General features: G+C 41.9%; 1 protein-coding gene and 1 non-coding gene across 5 annotated transcripts in view; both read right to left on the bottom strand.

The window, feature by feature from the left end:
- Nucleotides 1-25642, bottom strand: part of MECP2 (methyl-CpG binding protein 2) — an 88282-nt gene that overhangs the window by 42611 nt on the left and 20029 nt on the right. The window lies entirely within an intron of this gene.
- LOC133382635 (U6 spliceosomal RNA) lies at nucleotides 594-705 on the bottom strand. The gene has a single exon (XR_009762023.1). It is a non-coding gene; the product is annotated as a U6 spliceosomal RNA (small nuclear RNA).

Raw genomic sequence — 25642 nt, forward strand, 5'->3', positions numbered from 1 at the left:
CTCCTCCTCTGGCCCGATAAGCGGGTTAGGTTGCAGACCCCTGCACTACAGCTGATCCGCTTTTCGGCGGTTTTCACTTTTTGGCAGGGGCTGGAACCTAACCTGCGGTATGAGTGGGGCCCTACTGTACAAGCTATAACTAGCATTGCTCCCTCTGTCCTGAAGAACATGGAAACACCTATCCAAATGCAAACACCAGTGATGCCATTCACCAATGGGCCTTACATTGCTAGTCATAATCAACAAATGAGAAAAATAAATGACTGGCTGGTTTTCTGCTTTCTATTCAGTGGCAAGAAAGGTGAAGGGCTGTTTAAAAATAAATAAATAAAAAGCATCTCCTATACATGCATACTGGGTAGGGAGAGGCAGGCCTGGTCGTACAGCATGTGAAAGCAAATAACATGATTGATTGATTGATTGATTGATATGCCGCCCCATAGCTGAAGCTCTCTGGGCAATTTACAGCAATTAAAAACAATAAAAACAAATATACAAATTTAAAAACACAAAAAACAATTTAAAAACACAATTTAACATTTTTTAAAGGCAATTTAAAAACACATGCTAAAATGCCAGGGAGAAGAGGGAAGAAAAATATGGAACACTTCACAAATATGCGTGTCATCCTTGTGCAGGGCCCATGCTAATCTTCTCTGTATTATTCCAATTTTAGTACATGTGCATGTCCCCAAAGGTTTAAACAGCTGCCTGTCACCTATATTCTGTCTCTTCTTTGGGGCTCTATCCCGCTACAGCACAGCTTTTGTAGGGCAGCTGTGGTGCAGGTATTGAAAGGTGAGATCAGCTGAGAGGGAAATGGGGGCCCAGAAGACAGTAAGTGATGGGAAGCAGTGGCTAAGCTGGACCGAGGCTGTTGCTGTTGAAGGGTGGGGGAGCAGCAGAGCAGAGATGTCTAGGTGCATGCTGTCTGGAAATTGAGATTAAAGACAGTGAGTCCTATTTATTACATTTTTCCTGCCTTTTTCCATGGAGCTGAATGTGCCATACACGAGGTTCCCAGTTGGCCTCCCATCCAGACACCTAATCAGATGTAGATCTATTCAGCTTTTGCAAGCTTAATGCAACATATTTTATTCATGCAGAAAATTTTACACTCCATCTTTGAGCTCAAATGAGCCCACCCAGAGGGGCTCACAACAGTAAAAAAATAATACATTAACACATCAAAATTATAATAAACCACTAAAGCAGCAATAGACATAAAAGGAAAAAGTAGCAAGAATTGTCAACAGAAGCAGATAAAAAAAAATCCTAGATAAATAAAAAAGGCATCTGTCTGCTGCAGAAATGATAAAATACTTTCTGGAGTGCCATCACACAATATGTCCTATTTTCTGGTCATCACCAATTTAATTCAGAAGGTGCTGGTGCTCGGAGAGGGATCTCATAAGAGGATCTCAGAATTCAGGCAGCCCTTTGGACCATGCTGGACTATATGGCATCCTACCATGAAACAAGGTGAGGTGGAAGTTTCAGGCAGCAAATTTGAGGTGCCATTCAGGGGTGGCAAATTTTTGAATTTCAGGGTTGTTTTTAAAATTAACTGTCCCATGCAATTACCTGCATAAGTGACAGTATGGGGAGCTGAAGTGGTGGGTTGCCTCTTTCTAGATAGTCTTCTTTTTTTCTGTCAACATCCAAAACATTCAAACAAGAGGCACTATTGCTTGTGAGCTTCCTAACTTCCTATGTGCAAAGCAGCAACCCTGAGCCAAGAGCCTTGTTGGCCTGCTTAGCTTGGCTCAGAAGTAATTCGGCTGCTTCCTGTGTTGGTGCAGTATAGCTAAAGTATATGGGTGGAGTTTAAGACTTGGGAGACTTTAGTTTTTTGAGAAACAGAAGCAGCATGCAATGTGTTCAGAAGGTATTTTTCCTGCCAGAATAAGAGATTTGTCTTAAAACAAACTGAAGGGGGGGGGGAGTGAAGTTGTCTGCATTCACTATAAGAGATGACAGTTACAGTAATGAGGGGAGGAGGAGACTATGGAGAGAAGGGGTGGTATTGGAAAAGAGAAAGTCGTTTGGTGAAAGAGGAATATGCGATCAGTATAAAAAGAATAATGAAGAACAGAGATACTGAGAACAAGAGTGATACAAAAAATGGAACATTCCTTTATTGTTTTCTCTGACGTTAAATATGGGGTGGAAGGAGACGGTATCTCACTCTGAAATCAAATGCTCTTTAAAACAAATCTTTCTGAAATCAATCTGAAAAAGGAACTTACCTATAAGTTCTTTTTCTGAAGTGGAAGAATATCCTTATTTGGGTTGCTCCTCCCCCACTTGCATTAGAAAGCAGGACTATGCAAATTCATGCTTGTTAGTATGCCCCTCTGTGGGAGACAGCACCCATCAGGATGTAAAGAGACCGAAAAGAAACTACAGGTAACACAGAAAAAGAGAAGGAGAAAATATCCTCCTGCTTATAAGCTTCCTAAACAGAACTGCAGAAGCCTCCAGAAATAGTGTGAATACAACATCCTCCTACCACTGAAGAAAATGAATTTATCACAGGTACGACCAACATTTATCTTTCCTTAAAGTGAGGAGGACATCCTCATCCAGAATGTTCAAAAGCAAAATTATATCCCAGGGAGGGATTCCTGTCCAAACTACACTTACCTTGTGAATACCTGTTAGCGTAGTCCTGCTGAGGAAGCATTTTACCTTATGATGACTCTCTACGGAATGGCCTCCAAACGGAGAGTGGGGGTTCGCTTTCCAATGCTGTTGCTTGCCATGTCAAAGTGTTGGGAACCAGCCCCTGTTCCAGTCCATCCTGAAGGAAGTCTGCGATGACATTAACCTGACACTCCTGGTCCAGTAACTGTGTCTGCACCACCTGTTGAAGGCCTTCCCTGTGAGCTCATAGATCCTCTGTGTGGAGATCTTGCATGAGGCCAATATGATGTTGATAACTCTGTCAGATAGGTCTTTCTCCCTCACTGACTGTCTCTCAATCTCCAGGCATAGAGATGTAGCCAGTCCAGATCAGGATGATGGGACCCTGACAGAGCAAATCCCACCTCGAGAGGAGTCGCCGGGGGGGGGGGAGAGGAACCTAGATTCACCAGGTTGGAGAATCACAGTCACCTAGGCCAGCAAGGAGCTACTACCACTGCCTAGGCTTGCAGAGCCCTCACCCTGTGCAGGGTCAGGAGTAGCAAGGACAGGAAGGCATACAGAAGACCCTGAGGCCAGGTGCATCCACATCCTGGGCCTGGGCCTCCCAGAACTGAGACATGTACTTGTCCAATTGCACATTCCTCTCAGAGGCAAAAAGATCTACACACAGAAGGCCCCATCTCTGTGAGATTTGCAGGAATACCTCTCTGTGAAGTGCCCATTCGCCTTGGTGTATCTGTTCCCTGCTCAGCCAATCAGCCTGTGTGTTCAGAGTCCCCTTCACATGGATGGTTGACATGAACACCAGATGCTGTTCCTCCCACCAGAACTGAAGATTAATCTCCTCCTGTAAAGGCCCTGATTTTGTGCCCCCCTGACAATTCATGTGTGCCTTGACCATGATATTATTGGTCCAAATCAAGACATGAGTCTGGGGAAGAATGGGTAGGTATTCCTGGGGTGCCAGCCAGATGGCCCTGAGTTCCAGCCAGCTGTGTTCCTGACTGTTCCATTTCCCTGAGTGAAGTGCTGAGACATGTTGTACCCCACCCTGAGAGGCTGGTGTCTGTGGTGATGACTATGGCTGAGTGGTTCCTGAGTGAGAGCCCTTTCAACAGGGTGGGTTGGTAATCCCATCACAATAGGGAGTCCTTCACTTTCTTGGGGACTGGAATGGAGCCCGTCCAGTGATGAGTGATTTGGTCCTGATAGGGCAGCAGGAGCCACTACAGAGCCCATGTGTGAAAAGCGCCCAGGGGACTGAGTCAATGGCTGCTATCATGGAAACTTGTAGCCTGGCCAGGTCCATTAGAGACCCCCGATTGCTACGCAGACAGGTTAAAAGCTGAGCCTGAATCTTGGATCTTCGGTCCTCCGAAAGGAACAGCTTGTTCTGAGCTGTATCTATCACTACCCCCAGATGTTGGAGACACCGAGTGGGTAACAGATGGCTCTTGGCTTTGTTGATAATGAACTCGTGGTCCTCCAGGCAGCTGATAGTGGTTGCCAAGTCCCGCTGTGCCCCCTGAGCAGATGACGCCCATACCAGAATGTCAACCAGATAGTATACATGTACCCCCCACATGCATAATGATGCCCCACTGCAAGCTTAGGGAGCACACGAGGGGCAGAAGAGAGACTGAATGGCATGGCCTTGTATTGATACTGATGCTGACCATTGGCAAAGCAGAGGAAGCAGTGATTCCAGGGTAAAATTGAGATGTGCAGGTACGCTTCCGTGAGATCTATGGATGCCAGGAAATCCCCTGGTTGAATTGCTCCCACGATTGACAGGAGAGTCTCCATCTTGAATTTCCTGGTCTGAATGAAACAGTTCAGGAATTTCAAGTCCGAGATGGTGCGGAAGTCACCATTGCATTTGGGTACAATGAAGAACACAGAGAAGACCCCAGAGGATCACTGATGCTCTGGTACCGTTTCTATGGAGCCTATATCGATGAGATGAGTTATGGTGTCTAGTGTTCTCTGCAGTTTTTCCGGGTTGTGTGATAGAGGCACTGACCGCCAACTGTCTGCTGGAATGGTACTGAATTCCAGGGACTACCCCTTCAGGACAGTATCGAGGATCAGTCAAATGTGGAGGTTGTCCAGGCATTGGCAAAGAGCTGTAGCCTGTCCCCCACCTGAAGTCCTGTGGCATCATGTCTGGGACTGCTCGGCACTGGGTTGGGCCTGTCTACTGAAGCTGCTGCCTGTGGTGCTAGTACAATGATGCTGGCATGACCAATTCCATGATGAGTTCCAGCAGCCCCAAAACTAACTGGTGGTCCTATGGGTAGAGGAGTATTTCTTTGGATGAGAGGACTTCTGGAGCAAGTGGGAGGTCACAGAAGTGATCCGGGCGGTGGACCCTATAGCTCCAAAGTGCCCTCTCCCATCAGGGAAGGCCCGTAACACACCTTGGTTTACTCAAACCTTGGGCCTGATGAAACAACAGGGACAACGGCTAGAACGATGATGGAGAAAAACTTAATCTGTCTTTGACCAAACACTGGTTAGAGCTCATTTTGAGCCTACCATGCGGTGGTGCTGGTGGCGAAAAAAGCTTACTTCTCTGCCACCATTGTGTCTGCCCAGTGCCATCCGGCGATGCTTTTTTGGGTGGTCCGGGGTCTTTGGAGATCTGGCCTGACAGCAGACTCTGAACCATCAGTTGCTCGCTGTGAAATGTTTGCGAGGCACTTCGCAGATAAAATTGCTCGCATTCGGATTGACCTGGACTCCTCGTTAATTACAGTTGTGCCAGATGTCCCTGTTGCTCCTCTGGTCATTTTTCCATGGATACTTTTCAGCTTGTAAAACCTGAGGATGTGGACAGGATTCTGGGAGAAATGAGGGCCACTACCTGTTCACTTGATCCTTCCCCATCCTGGCTAATTAAATCTGCCAGATTGGGAGTAGCTGGTTGGTTGACATATCCGATTAACACCTCCCTAAGGGAAGGCTCATGCCAACATTGTTGAAGGAGGCTGTGATTAGACCTTTGTTAAAAAAGCCTTCACTAGATCCTGCGGATCTTAATAACTTCCAGCCAGTCTCTAATCTCCCCTTTCTTGTCAAGGTGATTGAGAGGGTGGTGGCGGCTCAACTCCAAGTTTTCCTGGATGAATCGCATTATCTAGACCCTTTTCAATCAGGCTCCAGGTCTGGTCATGGGACACAGACTGCTCTGGTTGCCCTGCTTGATGACCTACTCCAGGCATTGGACAGGGGGAGAGCATCTCTGTTGGTGCTGCTGGACCTCTCAGCGGCCTTTGATACCATCAATCATGGTATCCTTCTGAGCCGTCTCGCTGGGATGGGCCTAGGAGGCACTGTTCTACATTTGCTCCGTTCCTACCTAATGGACAGGACCCAGAAAGTGGTGCTGGGAGACTACTGCTCGACCCCCTGGCCATTGGCCTATGGGGTACCTCAGGGTTCCATTCTGTCTCCCATGCTCTTTAACATTTATATGAAACCACTGGGAGAAGTCATCCGGAGATTTGGAGTGCAATGTCATCAATATGCTGATGACACTCAACTCTATCTCTCCCTTCCATCTGATGGCAAGGTGGGACTGCTAAACCGGTGCCTGGAGGCTGTGAAGGGCTGGATGTGGGCGAACAAAGTGAAACTTAATCCAGACAAGACGGAAGTTTTGCTGGCCAAGGAAAAAACTGCCCCAGGGATAGGGTTGCAACCTGTTCTGGATGGGGTTGCACTCCCCTTGAAAGAGCAGGTCCGCAGTCTGGGAGTTCTTCTGGATCCTGCCCTGCTGCTGGAATATCAGGTGGCTGCGGTAGCCAGGGGTGCTTTTGGCCATCTCAAAATGGTCTACCAGCTGTGTCCGTTCCTGGAAGCAGCTGACTTGGCCATGGTGACACATGCATTGGTGACATCGAGGCTCGATTATTGTAATGCACACTACGTGGGGCTGCCTTTGAAAATGATTCAGAAACTACAGTTGGTCCAAAATGCAGCAGCCAGAATGTTAACTGGAGCACAGCGCAGGGAGCATATCACCCCTGTGCCTTATCGACTCCACTGGCTCCCAATTTGTTTCTGAACCCAATTCAAAGTGCTGGTTTTGACCTTTAAGCCCTAAATGGCCTTGGACCAGTGTACTCAAGGGACCACTCGCACCCTTATGTTCCTAGCCTGGATTTAAGATCATCCACCTCTGGTCTCCTCTGCGTGCCTGGAATTAAAGAAGTTAGATTGTCAGGCACGCGGGAGAGAGCCTTTTCAATTGTGGCTCCCAGACTTTGGAATTCCCTGCCCCAACAAGCCCACTTTGCTCCCTGCCTGACAGTCTTCCGGAAACTTGTAAAAACGATTTTGTTCTGGAGAGCCTTTGGTTGGGACTGATGGGTCAGCCTGACACTGTTTTAAGTTTTTTATCTTTTATTTTTATCTTTTAAGTTCTTTTACTCTCACCTTCTTATATGTGTATGCACATATATACATTTTATGTTCGTATGTGTATGTATAATGCATTTCGTGTATTTTAATAGTATTTTATACATTTTAATTTACTGTAATTTTTAATGTTTTATTGTGTATTTTATTATATACGTGTGCGATTTTATTGTAGCTGCCCTGAGTGCCCTATTTTAGGGTAGAAGGGCGGGATAGAAATATTTTAAAAAATAAATAAAATCAAGAACACTGCTTTCTACCATCCCTGATGAAAAATGACTAAAGGCAGCAGAGATGCCATTTTCTATGCTATCAACTTTGGGCCAAAAGAGAAATGATATACAGTACTGCTGATTTGTATCTTCTATCATAAAGGTAAGTGTCTGTGTGTTTTCTGTTGGGGGAACAATTCAGACCTGGAAAATGGGATGCAGCGGAAAGAGTTAATACACACAGAAACACCACTGCTCAGCTCAAAGTTGACATCCCCCTGTGCCTGCTTTGAAGAGGAAAACAAGTTTCAGGAGACTTGATTTCAAGTTGCACAGGATGAACGCAGATGAAGACTCAATCAAGCACCAATTCTTAGATCAGCTGGACTGACCCTAAGAGTGGGTCACCATGTAGGAAAGTCTGAAGAAGGAGGAGAGACAGACAATGAGACCATTAACATATCTATTTTTGCACTGCCTTACAAGTCTCTTCTGCTGCCTTCCTCCCTATCAAAGGAACAAAACACTCTCCATGTATAGCTGGGTGAGGGAACTTGTGGCCCTCCAGATGTGCTGGACTACCACTCTCGTAATCCCTGACCAGACCATCCTGGCTGGCATTTATGTGAACTTGAGTCCAACAACATCTGGAGCCTCATCCCCCAATAAATTTGTGTGGCTTAAAAAAGAAACATCATCCCTCCTTCTCCTGGCTGCATTTATGTGGTAAACAAATTTTCCTCTTCTTTTTTGTAAGAACCCTTTAAGGGGCACAGAGCTACTAAATCGCTATTCAACACCTTGAACCCTTGGAATGGGGCAGGATATATATCTGAATTAATGTGTAAGGTTTTTTTTTTTTTTAAGAAAACTAAATAAATTGAGATCAGCCAGGACTATTCTTCAACAACATGCACAGAAAATTATTTTTCAGATGACGAATAATAATCCGAAAGGGTTCATACATTCTGCTATTCATAATCACTGTGAACAATAGCTGAGCAAACTAGTGCAGTGGTTTAGCCCCCACCTCACTTCTGATGCATAATGAGAAGGGGAGTTTAAGAAGAACCAAAGGCTGCATGGTGCCATCCAAAACAGATTGTTGATTTTAAAACGTTATAGTAGTAGCAATAGCCACCACCTCAGCTCAATTTTCCCCGCACACTGGGAGCAGCAGCCCTCTACATTGTAGCACGCTAAGAATGAGCTCCTGCTTCCAAACAGCTTTAATGGGCAGCTGCAAGCTGCACTGTGACTCAGTGAAAATGGTGCTCTCTTGCTCCCAGGATATTTTTTGAGTCAGATCCAGTCCAATGACCAACCCATCCAAGTTTCCATTCCGACAAGCGATCTCAACGCAGGCTGAGTAGCATCGTTTTTTTAAAATCTTCATAATGTTACACATATAGAAGACACAGAAAGAAGCTGGCTGCTGTCAGAAAGATCACATCATGAGTTGAGGACAGGCTAACCTTTGCCATAGCAAACTGAGCCCCTATATTTTAAATGCTGCCAAAGAACGAACAGTGACTATTTAAGATGGCTCTTGTTGCTGAGTCACGATTCCGACTCAATACATTTCATCTTAAAATGGAGCTTCATTTCCAAACATTAGTACAAAGGCATCAAGCTACTGAAAATGGAGACTGTTAATAAGCATAAATAGATTAGGGGTTTTCATATGTTTCCTATTTCTTTGCTCTGTGTCTCATTCACAAATCTGAGGGCTTGTCTGCACCAGCATTCCATTTAAACGATCACATCACCCATGGCATTGCTACAAGACACAGCTGCCAAGTTATTTAAGCACTAACCTACTATAATATGCAACCAGGAAATTTGTATATAGGAGTGAGAAGGCTGACGGGCGAAGGGTGGGAGCACTCCATCCTTCCTGTACAGCCAGTAAAAAAAAAAAGCAAGCATGCTACTAGAGGAATTTGCCTTTCCAGATGCCCTGCATAGAAATAAGACTTTTGTCCCTCCTCTGCCATCCTCCAGCAGACCGGTAAAAATTTCTGCATGCTAATAACTTTTATGGGCTTATTTACAAGGTTGGTTTAAAGAGATATTGTCTCAAAGCATAGCAAACTATCTAGATTAATGTGATAATCCCTGGACCCCACCAAGGATGGTCTGTATCTTTATAACGTTGTCCATCCCCCACTTAACCATTCCAAAGCCATCGTGTTCATACTGTACCCAGATATCCACACATTATTATATTGCTATTATTATTAATATTATTGTTGTTATTATGTCCTATACAGTCATAAACATGTAAAAATTTCTGACGTCATTATCAATTGACACTTTTGAAACTGTAATTTTCAAGAGAGCTACAAAAGTGACAGAAATGCAACTCCACACATAAATTAGTGAAGGCCAGCCCAACTGGCCTAGCATGACACAAAGCATCAACCCCTTAGGGAAGCCTCCGCTGCCACCTTAGCTAATGGCAGGTATGCGTGCACAGCGCACACATCATTTACAGGATTGCTAGAGGTAGGGCATGCAAGGCCCACGCTAACTATATGGGGTGGAGGTGACTGGGAGCTCCCTCTCAGTGATCTGTGGCAGGGTTGGAAGCTGACACTGCCATGGATCACAGAATGGGAGTGCTACCCTCCCACCCTAAGGAGGAGCCCCTCTGGGCTGCAGGGGCCCTCAGCCAAGGCCCGACCTGGCTGACCCCGGCACCCGGCCCTGACATCTGAATCGAGAGAGGCTGTGCAAGTCCTGGATCAGTGCCTGGACTTGATGGTGGGCTGGATGAGGGCCAATAAACTGACTTTGAATCCTAGCAAGATGGAGGTGCTGTGGGTAGGTGGTTCCCAAGTCCAGATAACTGGTCAATTGCCTGCTTTGGATGGAGTCGTACTCCCTCTAAAAGAGCAGTTTCATAGTCTGGGGGTGCTCCCGGATCCATTTTTTGTCACTAGAGGCCCAAGTGATTTCAGTGTCTAGGAGTGCCTCTTACCAGCTTTGACTGATAAGACAAGCTGTGGCTGTTTCTGGACCAAGACAGCCTGACCACTATTGGTCCACGCACAGTAACCTAAAGCCTAGATTACTGTAATGCACTTTATGTGGGGCTACCCTTAAGGTTGGTCCGGAAGGTGCGGGAGTGCTCTCGGGCTGGGCCAACTGCTCACTGGGGGAGAATATCACCAACATGTTACCCCATTGCTGAAAGAATTGCAGTGTTGAATTGGCTGCCCATTAGCTACTGGGCCAAATTCCAGGTGCTGGTTTTGCTATACAAAGCCCTGTACAGCTTGGGACCAGGAAGTCTGAAATAGCATCTTACCCCTTATATTACCCAGTTGATCACTGTGTCCTGCAGGTAAGGGCCTCCTACAGATACCATCTTATCAGGAGGTTCATTCCACACAACATAGGAAGTGGGCCTTTAGTGTTGTGGCACCTACCCTTTGGAATGCACTCCCCTTAAATATCAGACAGGCGCCACCTATGTTATCTTTTTGGTACCTACTGAAGACCTTCCTCTTTCAACAAGTCTTTTAAGTAGAGACCTTATCACATTCTGCATCTGTGTTGAAATTGCTTTAAGATTTTTTTAAAAACATGCTTTTCAAATGTTTTATTTTTAAGATTTTTAGAAATGTTATGTGTTTAAGATGCTTTTATTTTTAGAGTTTTGTCCTTTGTTGGCCACCCTGGGCTCCTTCTGGGATGAAGGGTGGGTTAGAAAGTTAATAAATAATAATAATAATGGAACTTGCTCATGGTACAAACCTGATTGTGTGCATCAACCCTTTCACAGCCTGTTATTTTTTTATACATTCTCCAACAGCTGAGAGCAATATACATGAGGTCAGGCCTACAAAATACAATCAGGTGAGAGACCAAGTACAAATTTTATGTCTTGTTCAAAAACAAAGCCATTGGTAGCTTTGGCAGCGAGGTCACATCTAAAGGGCTGATTTAAAATGTTACAACCCCAAAGCAGAGACCTGCAATAAGTTCAGTCCATGGAGCTGGTACAGTGCCTTGTGGGCTGGCCCGTATGCATGAAAGGTCTGCACACCAGCATAACTGCTGCCTGTGGTTCAAGTTAGCATTCAGATGCTGCATAATCCAACCCCAAGGAATGCCAGTACAGGCAACTCAGCAGCCTCATAGGTACATTAATATTAAGGTCAGCTTTAAGCTATCCACTATCAAGGGTCATTTCTGACAAAGATTGTTCCACCCACCTGCCCACATCATTACTTGTTATAAGATGGGGGGGGGGAATCTGCTGATATATTCTTTCCACAGCAACATCTTAAAATTGCAGACTCTAGTCCACTAAACTAAAATCAGCTGAAAACCGTGTAGGAAATTAGCCCTCTGTACAGGACTGACTCCTCCTGCTGTTTGGAAAAGAGACTGACAGGCACCAACACAACATGCCGATTCTAGACTTTTTGTTTCACAATACACACCATGAATTACCTTGATGGTTTGTTTTTAATAATTATTGCAGCTTGCAAACAGGATTGCAAGATGTGTACTGTAAGTGCAGTATTCCATTCAAATAAATGTTAACCCTCCTCTAGCCAAAAGACAGCTAGCTTCTAAAACCCAAGCCACTTTTATGCTTATGAGAGTAATCCATAGACCTAGTATTAGTCCAAAAAACAGATCACCCTAAATTTTCTATTTTGTTTATCAAGCCATTGTGATGCTGTAAAGTAATTTTTAATGCACTCTCTAGTGTTTTGCATTTTTAATGCTCAAAACTGCTGAAAAATGTTATTTCTTTTGTATCTGTTTTCATTCGAAGAAAAAAATGGTAATAAGTTGCTAGTTCTCAGTATTGCAGAAATAAAATGGATGCATGATCTGAGCAAACACAGCATGATCAAGACTTAGAAACCCAACAAGATGACAGAACGTACTGTTTAACTCATGATTTATAGAGTTTAATTCACGACTGCTAAATGCTTGGGGTGATCAATGCAACAGAGGCCATTTGAAGAATAAACCCTGTTTTTTCAAACTGGTGAAAGCTTTGATAGCATTTTGGGCATGGAGAGAGTGGGAGCCCACATATTCTTCTAACCAATTAGCCATCCAACTGAAGTGCAATTCACACACTCGCTTTTTTGGGGAGCCTATTCAATTCCCCTCACACAGAAAAAACAACAAACAAAACAAACGGGGGGGAAAAACACTCTGTGCTTTCTGTGTCCTTTCTTTTAAAATTCAAAGCTGAGAAAGCAAAGAAAGCAGGAGTTACATTTCACTGCTGCGAGAGGTGGGGAATTGCAAAACTGGAGCAGGCACATACTTTGGTAATTAGGAAATCTCCAATCTAAGTTACGGCCTGTGTGAAATCATATTTATTTTAACGAAACAAAGGTGTAAAACACAAAGCTGACTGAATATCCTCAGCTAAACTCCAGCTGGTTTAACAGACATTTTTCAGTCAGTACAACTACACCAACTTAACGGGTTAAGGAACTGGTTGACTGCTATTTGCATATTCCACATACTTTAGTGAGGAACAGGGAAGGCGAGACACATCTTTGCCAAGTGTAGAAACACAATGCATAAAAATAAGAACTTAAGAGTCCATCTAGAACTAGAGTCCAGCTAGTCCAGTATCCTGGCATCTCACAGTGGCAAGTCAAAAACAGGACACAAAGATAATAATACTGTTTGTGCCACAGCAACTGATTACGACCATAAGAGCTGAGTGGTGTGTATTGTCCAGTTGGTCAGTATAGCTAAAAAGGGAATGGAAAGGAATTTTATTTCTTAGTACACAGGGGAACCCTATCATCTGAATTCAACTCTTCAATACACCCACCAAAAACAGAAAAAGTTACATCTATACATGTTTTGCCACAGCTTTTATAGATCTTAAGACTAGAGGGGGAAATCATATATTCAGTTTTCAAACTGATTGTAGTAGGGAAGATCCTACCTGACCATCAACAAATGATCAACTGGGGCACTGCATGAAATACCAGTAACACCGCTACTCATCCTGCAGCATAGAAGTCTGAGGATACCCCTGCCTCCATGCTTCCGAGATTAACAGATGTTCAGGTCAAGGTTCAAGACCATCCAAGTCTACCTCTTTCCTAACACATGCACACAAAAAGATTAGTTTTCAGAACACATCCGTTCACAAGCTTCTCTCTTTCCTTGCCTCATTGGCAAGCCTCTAATCTCCCTTCATAAATATCTGTCTAACTGATGGATTTCAGGTACAATTAAAGATAACTACCTTAAAACCCCTGAAACCCTCTACATCCTTTCTGCTTCATCATCGTTAATCATTTCCTTGTCTTGCCATCCACACAAACCACCTGGATGCATTTCATATAGGCAACATGCCAAGGAGAATATATATCCATAGTAGAACCACAGCTGGGAAGCTAAAGGAAGATTTCTAAAAAATAAAGTTCAAATTGGTTTAATTAAAATCACCATGACAAACTGTTAACTTAAATATGGACTTAAATCTCCATGCATTTCTTAACTAAGAGTGCATATTAACTGGTTTCTATGAAAAACAACTAACACAAACCTTGTTTGATAAAATTAAGTGTTATGTTACCTGTATCTGCTTACCAGCAAGGAAGTCAAACTCTGAAGTTAGCAGATATTAGTCTGGCTCTCCATATTTGTGCAAGGACACAAACAAGATCAGTTACTTACTTGAAAACAAGGGCCACAATCCTAAACAGTTAGGTGTATGGGATTATGCGTTAAGTGTCAAGAATATTCTCAAAGTGAGGTTAGTAATTACTAAGCAAACAGTTTTCTCCATGGAATAGAAAGTAAATATCCATGCTGTTTAGTTAAAAGAGACCTATATTCATAATTTGCTGCAATAATAAATACATTATTATTTTAGCATACTTACATTTGATCTCAGAAATAAGTTTTTTTTTCCTCATAGAAAGACAGGTTTTAATTCAGGTGCATTTGACTGAGGGTTGTGAATTTTTAAAAGCATCAAATTTAGCATGTTCGTATTAAAATCGGTTTTCATTTAAGCCAATCTTTGAAGAAGTGTCACTTAATATATATTTAATTATGTTTTTTATTTTATTACATTTATATCCCACCTCTCCTCCTAGGAGCTAAATGTGGTGTACATGGCTCTCTATTTCCCCATTTTATCCACATAACAATGCTGTGAGGTAGATTTAGCTAAGAGAGAGTGCACAGCCCAAGGGTTTGTATGTTGTGTGTATGAAATCCAATTTAGAAAACAATTGTTATCTTCATTAAGCCAAGAGAGTGAATTCACCTACCCATCCAGCAGCTGGTGTAACAGGAATCCATAACGGAGACTGGACTAATTCGAAACGTGTCAAGATGCCTTGTTTTATATTACTTATGCACCCACTTTACAAATGTATGTTGTCATCTGGATAAGTAAGCTCACCCTGTGCAGGCAGCTAACAACGTCACTTGTGTCCATCCCATGCATGTGCACACAGGGGCTACTTCACTTGATGTTTTTTTATATCACACAAGACTATGCAATAGATGCACTCAACAAAACATTTATTATTGTCATCATCATCTACATTTGTTAGCCGCTTTATACAAAAAAAGTCTCAATGTGACTTAAGGTAAAATAGGAGTACAATACAGGGATATATGCCATGACAGTTCACAACTCGTTATCACATGTACATGTAGTTTGGATTACCAGATCTTCTGAAACAGGGAATCAGGAGAAAAGTGGCTGCAAACAGGAGCAGAATCTGGTGGCTTGGGGTACAGCCTAATTACACTGGAGGACAGATAAGCATCTGGAGTTCAAGACGCCAGTCAACCCCCAGAGATTCTAACTTGGCCACTAGCATAGCCTACCACATCTCTCGTCCTTTCACTTTTCATGCACCTTTTCTCCTGCTAGAGAAAGTAAGCAAGTCAGAAGAACACAACTGTTCATAACATCCTTCTCCTCAGCACAAATATCAGAAGCTTTGACATAACACTTCCGTTATCATGAACCTCAGCTGCTGACTTTACAGCAGAAGTAAAGGGCTCTGTAATCCCAAATCCTTATTATGAATAGGAACTGAGGGTCTGTCAGATGACTTGCTATACCTAATCATAATTATATCATAGAACATACCCTTAAAGTTAGATTGCACTCACCTCAAACTGTAAAGCACCAAATACATAGATAGCAATAAACACAAATGTCAACCAATTAAATTATTTTTTAAGTTTATTGTCTTGCCCTTTAACAGATCAATTCATTACACGGAGATGTACATTATTTATCCTATTTGCGTTCTACATGTAGATGGGAAGTTCAAAGTAGATTACACTCTAAAAATCTACAAACATATAATTATAAATAAAATAAGGAAAATATATTTGCATATTACCATAACCTCAATGTTGTGCCTATCTAAGATATTAAAGGAACTACAAGATAAAAACGCTACTAGACAATGGTAAAAAAAGGCCCTATTCACTATTTTATCTCATCCCATTATTAGGAGGGACCTGCCAGAACCAACACAAACAAACAAAACAAATATACCCTTAACTTCTAGTTTGTTTGAGGCAAAATAAATTAAAGATAATTAGTTGATCTCTCATTTGCCTTAATTTATTTTAATCAAAGCCACAAGGGGGAGGCAAATTGGACTGGGATTAACCCTTTTCTCCCATGCCATTTAACAGATCTAAATAGCCGCCCAAGCTGAAAACAGCAGCTTCCATTTAGATTACGAGAACTGTGTATGGGAAGGGTTAAACCCCTCCTCTGCCTCAGCCCTGATGAAATCCCTCCCCATTTGGCTGTTTTTAAAATAATATTAAAAAAGACAAGATATCCAATCACAGATCTGCAATGTCTTGCCTAGTTTCATCCTAAACATTTACTTAAATCTAGCCACTGACTGAAAATTACAACCCTCAAAAGCAAACTCTCAGAATTGATTAGTTTGACAACAGTACGCAATAGCAAAGGCTGGGAAAGCCTGCATTTGCAGGGAGGGAGGAACAAGAAGACTGTTTCCCCCCCTCAATTCACAGCTGCAGCCAACTCCTATACAAGTCACTGGAGTGACAATACGAACTAGACATGATTGCAAGCAGCCTCTATTATAGTCAATTTTATTCCTAAAGGAACATTTTAAAAAAGCATTCCTCAATGATGGGCTACTGCTGAGAAGCAGAGGTAGTGCTGTATTTTTAAAACAACAACAACAACAAAAGTTACATGAAAATGTATGTGCACTATATATAAAACACTTCCATATGTGAATAAATTGAAACAAAAACAACAGCACCAAAACCATCCATCATGCACAGTACTGATGGAGGTGCCCATCACAAACACAACGAAACACAGAGATCTATTGCTACAATACTCATTTGCTCCTGGGGGCTAGCTTTGGATTTTCCAGAGCACAAATCTGAAACGCTACAAAAACCTGAAGAGCCAGTTTGATCAGAGACCATGGCAAGACACCAAAAATGGATGTGTGCAACACAGGCAATGACAGCTCTGAAATGCTGCCTCCAAATCTGCAGGAAGCTGGCATTTGTGTATAGCGTCAGAATTCTTCCCCTTAGCTTCTCACCCGTTTGTCTGTCCCTTGCCTTTACAACATGAGTAAACACCTGAGGTACATAAGGCAAGCAAAGAGAAGAAAGATTTTATAACAAAGGAGCATCTAGGTCATATTGCACTATCAACACTGACTAGATGGGGTTTCAAATAGCTATCTCTAACTTTCCACTCAGTTCATGCACAAAGCTTTCTTCTGTTGGCAAATTGGTTTACATTAATTAATTACATTTCTTTCATTCCATTTATAAATTGCTTTCCATAAAACACCCCCAAGCAATAAACAATAAAAACATATATAAATTCTGTTTCTAGTCCAATACAGATAAAGACTGGGATAAAAACATGCACTTAAAACCTAGTGGCGTCACTAGGAGGGTGAGGGGGGTGCAGACCACACCAGGTGACACCATCAGAGGGGGGTGATTCTCAGCTTTAATTTAAAAAAAATTAAGTTTCTAGGTGGTCCGGTTCTCAAGATATACATAAAAACGTCAGCCACCCCCGTTATAACTTTTTTTAAACTACTGTATAGCACTTCGTAGCTTTAACCCCACCCATTCAGGATTGCAGCCAATCAGTGAAGTGTTTGTTTGACCAGTGGCAGTGTCTAGTAAACCTCATTGCAAGGCCAGAAAATGGTGTGTCCCCCCCCCGTTTATCTGAACATCTCATAAATTGGGTAAGTATATACATTTCAGTTTTTCCCCCTCTTGTATGTAGGAGTCAGATTCTGGGCAGTGTTTTGAAAACCTTCCCAATACTTGCTTTTGTGGGGGTAAAAGCATTGCTAATCCCATATCTCCAGAGTAAATCCCATTGAATTCAATAGGATTTACTTTTGAGTAGACATGGTTATGAATGTGCTAAAAATCAATGGGACTTTGGAGTGAATGTAAAAAATTGTGCTTGTGTTCTCTTTCTGTCCCCCCCCCCTCTAGTCCTATTTTAAAGCAAGTAGGCAGGGCTTACTTAGGTATTACAATTTTTATTCTGTAGGAAACGAATACTGATTTTTTAAAAACGAATACTGATTTTTCTGCAATGACCAACTGGTTTGACAATAAACTATTATATGGGCTGTACGTATTTATACATCTGCAGAGTGTGTGTGTGTGTGTGTAGTCTTTCCAACAACCCTGTGAGGTAGGGTTGGAAACCAAGGCAGCTCACAACAAGAAATAAAGCCATTTAAAATCCAATAACCATAAAGCAAGAATAAACAGTTGGAAAACAGCCTAAAGAGGCATGATTCTGAATTTTGGGTTGGGTGAATGAAGTTTATTTATTTATTATTTGATTTATATCCCGCACTTCCTCCCAGTAGGAGCCCAGGGTGGCAAACAAAAGCACTAAAAGCACTTTAAAACATCATAAAAACAGACTTTAAAATATATTAAAACATCTTTGAAAATAGTTTTTTAAAGCTTTAAAAAAACATTTTTTTTAAAAAAAGAAAAGGCTTAAAAACATATTAAAAAGCAATTCCAACACAGACTCAGACTGGGATAAGGTCTCAACTTAAAAGAACAAGTTGAAAGAACAAGTTCCTTATCACTTGAGGCTGTAGTTCTCTGCACACTTCCCAGTTTGAGTAAGCCCCATTGAATACATTGGGACTTGCTTCTGAGTAAACAAACATCAGATTGCACTATAAATATATTTACAGATTGTGTAATTCATAAACATATTTGAGAGTCATGTTTATATAAATATTTCTTCATACTGTGTCCCAATAAGTATTTGATTTCACACTATGGTTGTAGATGATTTTTTCCTCTACATTTTAAGTGTGCCCTTCTTCCTGGGGGTGGTCATGGTTCTCCATTGTTTTCATCCTGAGGGGAGGATAGGCTGAGAGATGGTGAGTAGCACACTTCAGGTCTCTTCACCTCCCCCCCTTTTTTATTTGTATTTATTTTATACTTCTCCAATATCTTCCCCTGGCTGTTTTTATGTATTTTAAATATTTTTAGATTAAATAAATAGGAAATCATAATTGTGAACCTCCCTAAAAGCAATTTACCTATCCTTATGTTTTGGCAAAGTGATGGTGTGAAGGCATGCTGGTAGAACAAGAGACCATGTTTGAGGCATGTTATAAGGTGTTTGAGGACTTTGTCACACATTACTTTTTGAGACCTGTAGATTCATGTTGGAAAGAACAGGTGCACGTATTGAATGGTGGCTTGGGTGCTGTTTTTTCAGTCTACGCTGCATGCGTAGGGAAGGTGATACATCATCTGGCAGCTAGCTTCATAACGTGAGAATGAAAAACATTTGGATCACCTTCACTTGTTTGCTTTTCTCACTATTGAGACCACTTCATATATTACTTTTTCATACACAGAAATTTAATCTTTGTATGGGAAAAAGTATTTTTTAAAATATGGACAGTGGCTGCCCAGTCAGTATAACCACTGTACAAGATACTCAGCCACTGTAATTACCTTTTTGTTTTGAGTGCCCTTTTGTCTGGGTCTTGGTTCAGGTGTGTATCCAACTTTATTTATTTAAAATATTTCTAGCCCGCTCTATTTTTTACCCAGAAACTCACAGCGGTGAACAACCTAAAACCAATACATAAAAAAGAATAAAACAGTAAAATGCCAAATGTACATAAATCAATTACAGTTAAAAAGATACAATAATTATATACTCCCTACCATAATTTATTAAAATTCCTATTCTACATATAGTTAAACGCAACCCGAAAAAGGAATGTCTTCACCTGGCGGCGAAATGCCGCAAGTGAAGGAGCCAACCGAGTCTCACTCGGTAAAGCATTCCAGAGACTAGGAGCTATAACCGAGAACGCCCTATTTCTGGTTCCCGACAAGTGAACTTGTGAAACTGGAGGGATCGTAAGAAGTATTTCTTCCGAGGACCTCAACGAACGGGAAGGTTCATAACGAGATCACCGGTCAGATAAATAGACAGGGCCCAAGCCGTGTAGGGCTTTAAAGGTTAATACCAGCACTTTGAATTGAGACCGGAAGCGAAGCAGCAGCCAGTGGAGTTGTTGTAACAAAGGCATTGTATGGGCTCGAAGGCCTGCTCCCGTCAACATTCTCACTGCTGCACGTTGAACCAGCTTAAGCTTCCGAACTGTCTTCAAACTTTGATGTGCTTATGGAAGGGGTGTGCAAGTAGTGCCCCCCCCCAAGTGTGGAGGCTTGGACAAACATTGTGTTATGGAAAACCAAAGTCTGTGTGAAAGTACATATTTGGAAATGCCATCAGTGTAATCCTAAACACACTTAATAAATAATATCGAACTTGCACGTCACAAAATATATTACGGTCATGTCCATAAGCACCAGGAGGGTAGTCGCCCAGGGGGTCTTAGTCCCTCTGCTTTTTGGGGAGCAGGGTCCCTATGTCTCCAAGCATCCTACAGTCAGCATGAAAAGGGAGTGAGTCACTGAGAAGAGTCTTCTAATAGGCTTCCTTGCCTTTCCTGCTGCTTGGAGCCAATCAGAGTGAAAGGAGGTGAGTCAGCCACTGAGAAGTCTCTTCTCAGTTGCTAACGCTCTCCACTTACATGCTGATTGGCTCCTAGAGATGTTTGTTGTTGTGAGAGAATGCATTAACAAAGATCTCATTCTTAATCCAGGAGTAAAAAAGGGTGTATGTGGCTGCAACTAGCACTCTGCACTTCTGAATTTTCTACTAAACAACTGATAAATACCTATGTAACTTTGTGTCTGGAGACTTATTATTAAGAATCACTTTCCATAACTATAAGGAGGTATGTCCACACGTATGCATCCCAGGCACCTGAATGAGGGGAGAGAGCAGCATAGGGACATAAGCAGATGTCTTATTCCAGGTGTTCCCATACTTTTCTTCTACATAGACCACTTGAAAATTGCTGAGGGTCTGAAAGTATCTGAAAATTTACTATGGGCATATGCAAGATAATTAACTCCCATTAGTGATAAGAGCAAGAATTTGGGCTGTGCGTATGATATTGTAATTTAAAGATGTAATTTTAATTTTGCTAGTTGTTTACGTCACTACTATTGCCATTACATTCAGTGATATACGGGAATTACGATTTACGAGTAACATTAGTACAAAAAACATTACTAAGGATTCTGTATGGTCTGGTACGGGAGGAGGTCCATGGGGGTGACACCATGAGTTACTGCACTGGGTGACACCAACCCTAGTGATGCCACTGCTGCTTCCTGTCTTGTACAGAACAGACCTCCAGGTGAGATGGTATCTGCAGGAAGTTCTTTCTTACAGAACACAGTGGCCTACTGGGTCTATAAGAGGGGGTATTATCATTTACATTTGTCGACAAGAAAGAATTCTGACAAAGATAATGGGAAATAGGATAGGGAGGGGTGGTGGCAACTTCAGAAGTGTGTGCCTGCACCCAGAGCAAATGAAGAGGGATGTTCCAAAGCCTCTGTTGCTGTTCACATGAAGAAAGAGATCTCTATACCTAGGACCACAGGCGAGTCAGTGTGCAGAATCACTGACTATAAGTAACTGCTGTGTAAGACCAATATATACATTCTATACCAGCTATCCTGAACCTCCAGACTTTTTTTTTTTACAACTCTAATGATTCCTGATGGGAGTTGGAGTCCAAAAAAATCTGGAGGGCTACTAGGCTGTTCTATACTTGCATGGCATAAACAAAAGACAGTATGACCTGTCTGGAGGTCAATCTGTGAATCACCAATAGACCTAGATGCTTCTCTCAGACAGAGGATGACTGCAAAGTGGGGATCACTTTCCCCAAATACACTTTTAAGCAGCAGGGCAGAGCTTGGAAAAGTTACTTTTTTGAACTACAACTCCCATCAGAGCGTGGCCACTAGATTGGGCTGATGGGAGTTGTAGTTCAAAAAAGTAACTTTTCCAAGCTCTGCAGCAGGGGAACTCTTGCAACTCGTTCACATGACTAAAACCTTAATGTGGGAAAGGTTAATACATGTCTCCTTTAGAAACCAATATGGATGTCAACAGCTAAATATTACCATCTCTGTCATGATTAGACATAAACTGAAAAACTCCTGATTGTTATGATTAAATTCAGAACACAGTGAGCAGTTCTGCAAGTAGCTGAAGTATGGGAAATCAGGGATGACAACACTAAGCTGACTATTATGGATTTTGAGGCTATGCCTTATTATGAGCTTCACTTCCCTAATGTTACCCCAACTTGGTTCAGTCTAATGAATTTTGCTTTCTCCTCAACACAAAAGTACTACATTTAACAGAACTCATAGCGTCATGCTTCCTTTTCTAGAAAAATATACAATGTGTATATTTAATAAATAATAGCTCTTCTGCACTGATGCAAACTTAAACGAACTCCACATACAAATGTTACCTTAAAAAGTTTAAGGAAGGCTTATTCTGGGGACCAATCTAACTTGAAATTGGCAAAACCCACTCGCGCACTGAGAAAGTAGCCAAAGGGAGTGGGACCTACATGGAATTGAACCTAAGAGATTTTTCCCTGTGGCTTGCAGCTCTCATTTTAAGCAAAAAAGAATGAAACTCTGGTCATTTTACATACAGAAATATAGAAAAGAAATACACACAGGCAACATTCCACATAATTGCTCAGTAAGTAGTAAATGTGCTCCTTCCTTTAGTGTTCTGGCCAACCACTACAAAGGATTCCAGCAAAGACCATATAAGACCACCAGCAAAGGAAGACCAGCCTGACCCCCTACAGGATGTAAATGCCAATTTACAGCTCACTGCTTTGTTCTGGCACTGTCAAAATGAACTCGACTCTACCTTTCCCCTCCACTCCCCTTCCCCTATGCATCTTTTCAGTCTGTAAGCTGAAGGGTAGAGCCTGTCTCTCACCACCCTTTTTTTAAAATTACGTCATCTGTTTTGGGAGACAATATTTGTTTGAAAAATATAATAAAAAATTAGAAAAATTACACACAAAAATACAAGCCAAATGCTTCTCAGTATTACTAAAAAGGTAAATTTTAGAGTCTTCTAGTTTCCATTAACTTACAACGCCAACACTGCATCCCTCAGTCCCTCTGGGTACAGGCCTTGGGAACACTTACACATAATTCATTATTATTATTATTATTATTATTATTATTATTATTATTATTATATCTTTCCCTTCCTCCTTAAGGAACCCAGGGCAGCCATACAACATCTCCATTTAAAACAACACAGAATTTAAAGCAATTTAAAATACATTTCAAAGCAACCTCAGAAATGACACTTTCAAAGCTGCTAAAACCAACTATCTTTCAACTACCAAACAGTTTCCTAATATTGCTATAACAGTGAGTCAAGTGCAAAGCAAATACTATTTTATTAAGGACACATTTTAATCTGGTTTGCAAGTAAGCTGATATTAAGTTACATTGTAGGAATGTTCTAACATGCAGAAATATAACGTGCATTTAATCGTGAAGAAAATACTTTTGTGCACTTGCTATGTATAGGACCTGCCCCATCATGACATCTTCACTTTCAAAACATAATGTGTTTTGTAGAATATATTCATTCATTCATGAATTCATTCATGAATTCATTGGCAATCACTCGTGGCCGAGTAAGATTGTCTTCCAAGATAAGGTCTTTAACAGTGGGTCCGTACGTGACTGTGGAGGCCAATTCTGGATCCACACAGCCTCCCACAGTGAGGACATAGGTTTCCAGATGGAAGATGGTCACGATGAGGATTTGCTTGACGTGCCTTCCGCTTAGCTCGTTTGTCCCTTTTGCCCTGTACTCGTGCTTCTTCAAAGTCCATAGAACCTTTGATAATGGCCGACCTCCAGTTGGGATGCTCATGGGCCAAGGCTTCCCAGTTCTCGGTGCTTATGTTACATTTTTTTAGATTAGCTTTGAGAACATCTTTAAACCTCTTCTGCTGTCCACCGAAATTCCATTTTCCATCCTTAAATTGGGAGTAAAGTAGCTGCTTTGGAAGACGGTGATCAGGCATTCAAACAACATGGCTGGTCCAGCGAAGTTGATGTTGGAGGATCATTGTTTCAACACTGGTGGTCTTTGCTTCTTCCAAATGAAAATGAAACAAATAAATAATATGCTAACATTAGTCCGCCTATCTTCCCAAGTAAGTTGCAGAATTTTCCAGAGGCAGCGTTGGTGGAATCTTTCAAGAAGTTGGGAGTGGTGTTTATAGATGGTCCATGTTTCACAGGTGTACAGTAAGGTCGGTAGTACAATGGCTTTGTAAAGAAGCATTTTGGTCTCCCTGCGAATATCCCGATCCTCAAACACTCTACGCTTCATTCGGGAGAATGCGGCACTCGCAGAACTCAGACGATGCTGGATTTCAGCATCAATGTCAGCTTTTACAGAGAGATGGCTGCCAAGATAAGAAAGGTGATTGACATTCACCAGTGTTGCACCATTAAGCTGGATTAATAGTGCTACAGAGGGATTGGTTCGCACTTGCTGATGAAGCACTTTGGGTTTTTTGATGTTAAACGAGAGGCCAAGGTTTTCATATGCTTCTGCAAAGACATATAGGATAGTTTTAAGATCTTCCTCTGAATGTGTGGAGACTACATTATCACCGGCATATTGAAGTTCTATGACAGAGGTTGTAATTACCTTACTTTTTGCTTTCAGCCTACTGAGATTAAAAACCTTTCCATCTGTTTGATATGTGATTTCCACGCCAGTGGGAAGTTTCCCCTCAACAAGGTGTAGAATCATGGTGATGAAAATAGCAAATAAGGTCAGAGCAATGACACATCTCTGTTTGACGCCTGGTCCCACTTTGAATGGATCATTTTGAGAGCCATTGTTATCCAAAATTGTCGCAGTCATGTTGTCATGGAGGAGTCGCAAAATATTCACAAATTTATCAGGGCATCCAATTTTCCGAAGGATGGTCCAGAGAGCAGTTCAATTTACAGTATCAAAGGCCTTATCAAAGGCCTTTTTCTTGAAGCTGTTATGCAGTGAAGATCATGTCCACTGTCCCCCTGGAAGGGCGGAAACCATTTTGGGATTCAGGGAGGATGTCTTCTGAGATAGGTAGGAGGCGATTTGCAAGGATCCTTGCAAGGATTTTACCTGCGGTGGCAAGAAGAGGGATGCCTTGGTAGTTCCCACAATCTGTTCTATCACCCTTCTTGAGAAGAGTGATAATTATGGCATCCCTAAAATCTTCCGGGATCTCCTCCCTCATCCAGATTTTTTCAATGAGTTTATGAAGTTGTTGTGTAAGTTCAGGCCCACCTTCTTTAAAGACTTCAGCAGGAATCCCATCAGGTCCACTAGCTTTGTTGTTCTTAATTTGACTGATGGCTTTACTGACTTCATCCGAATTAGGGAATACTGCAAGCTCATCTCTAATTTGTTGTTGTGGGATTTGCGAGAAGACCTCATCAGCCACAACAGAGTTGCAATTAAGGAGGTCATGGTAATGCTCTTTCCAACGCAGTACGATAGACGCTTTGTCCTTTAGAAGTTTGGTACCATCCACTGAACGTAAGGGATTTGTACCATAATTTGTTGGTCCATAGATGGCCTTTGTGGCATTAAAAAAGTGCCGTGCATCATGAGCATCTGCAAAATGCTGGATTTCTTGAGCTTTCTTTATCCACCAGGAGTTCTTAAGTTCTCTAGTTCTTCTTTGGACCTCAGCCTTTGCACTGGCAGATTTTTTTCTTAGCAGCACAGTTAATGTCTTCTTGCCATATCTGGAAGGCTTTCCTTTTCTTGTCAATGATATGTTCAATCTCACTATCATTCTCATCAAACCAGTCCTGATGTTTCTTAGTTTGGTATCCAATAGTTTGTT

The sequence above is a fragment of the Rhineura floridana genome, chromosome 3, assembly GCF_030035675.1.
Source record: "Rhineura floridana isolate rRhiFlo1 chromosome 3, rRhiFlo1.hap2, whole genome shotgun sequence".
In the NCBI taxonomy this organism is placed as follows: Eukaryota; Metazoa; Chordata; class Lepidosauria; order Squamata; family Rhineuridae; genus Rhineura; species Rhineura floridana.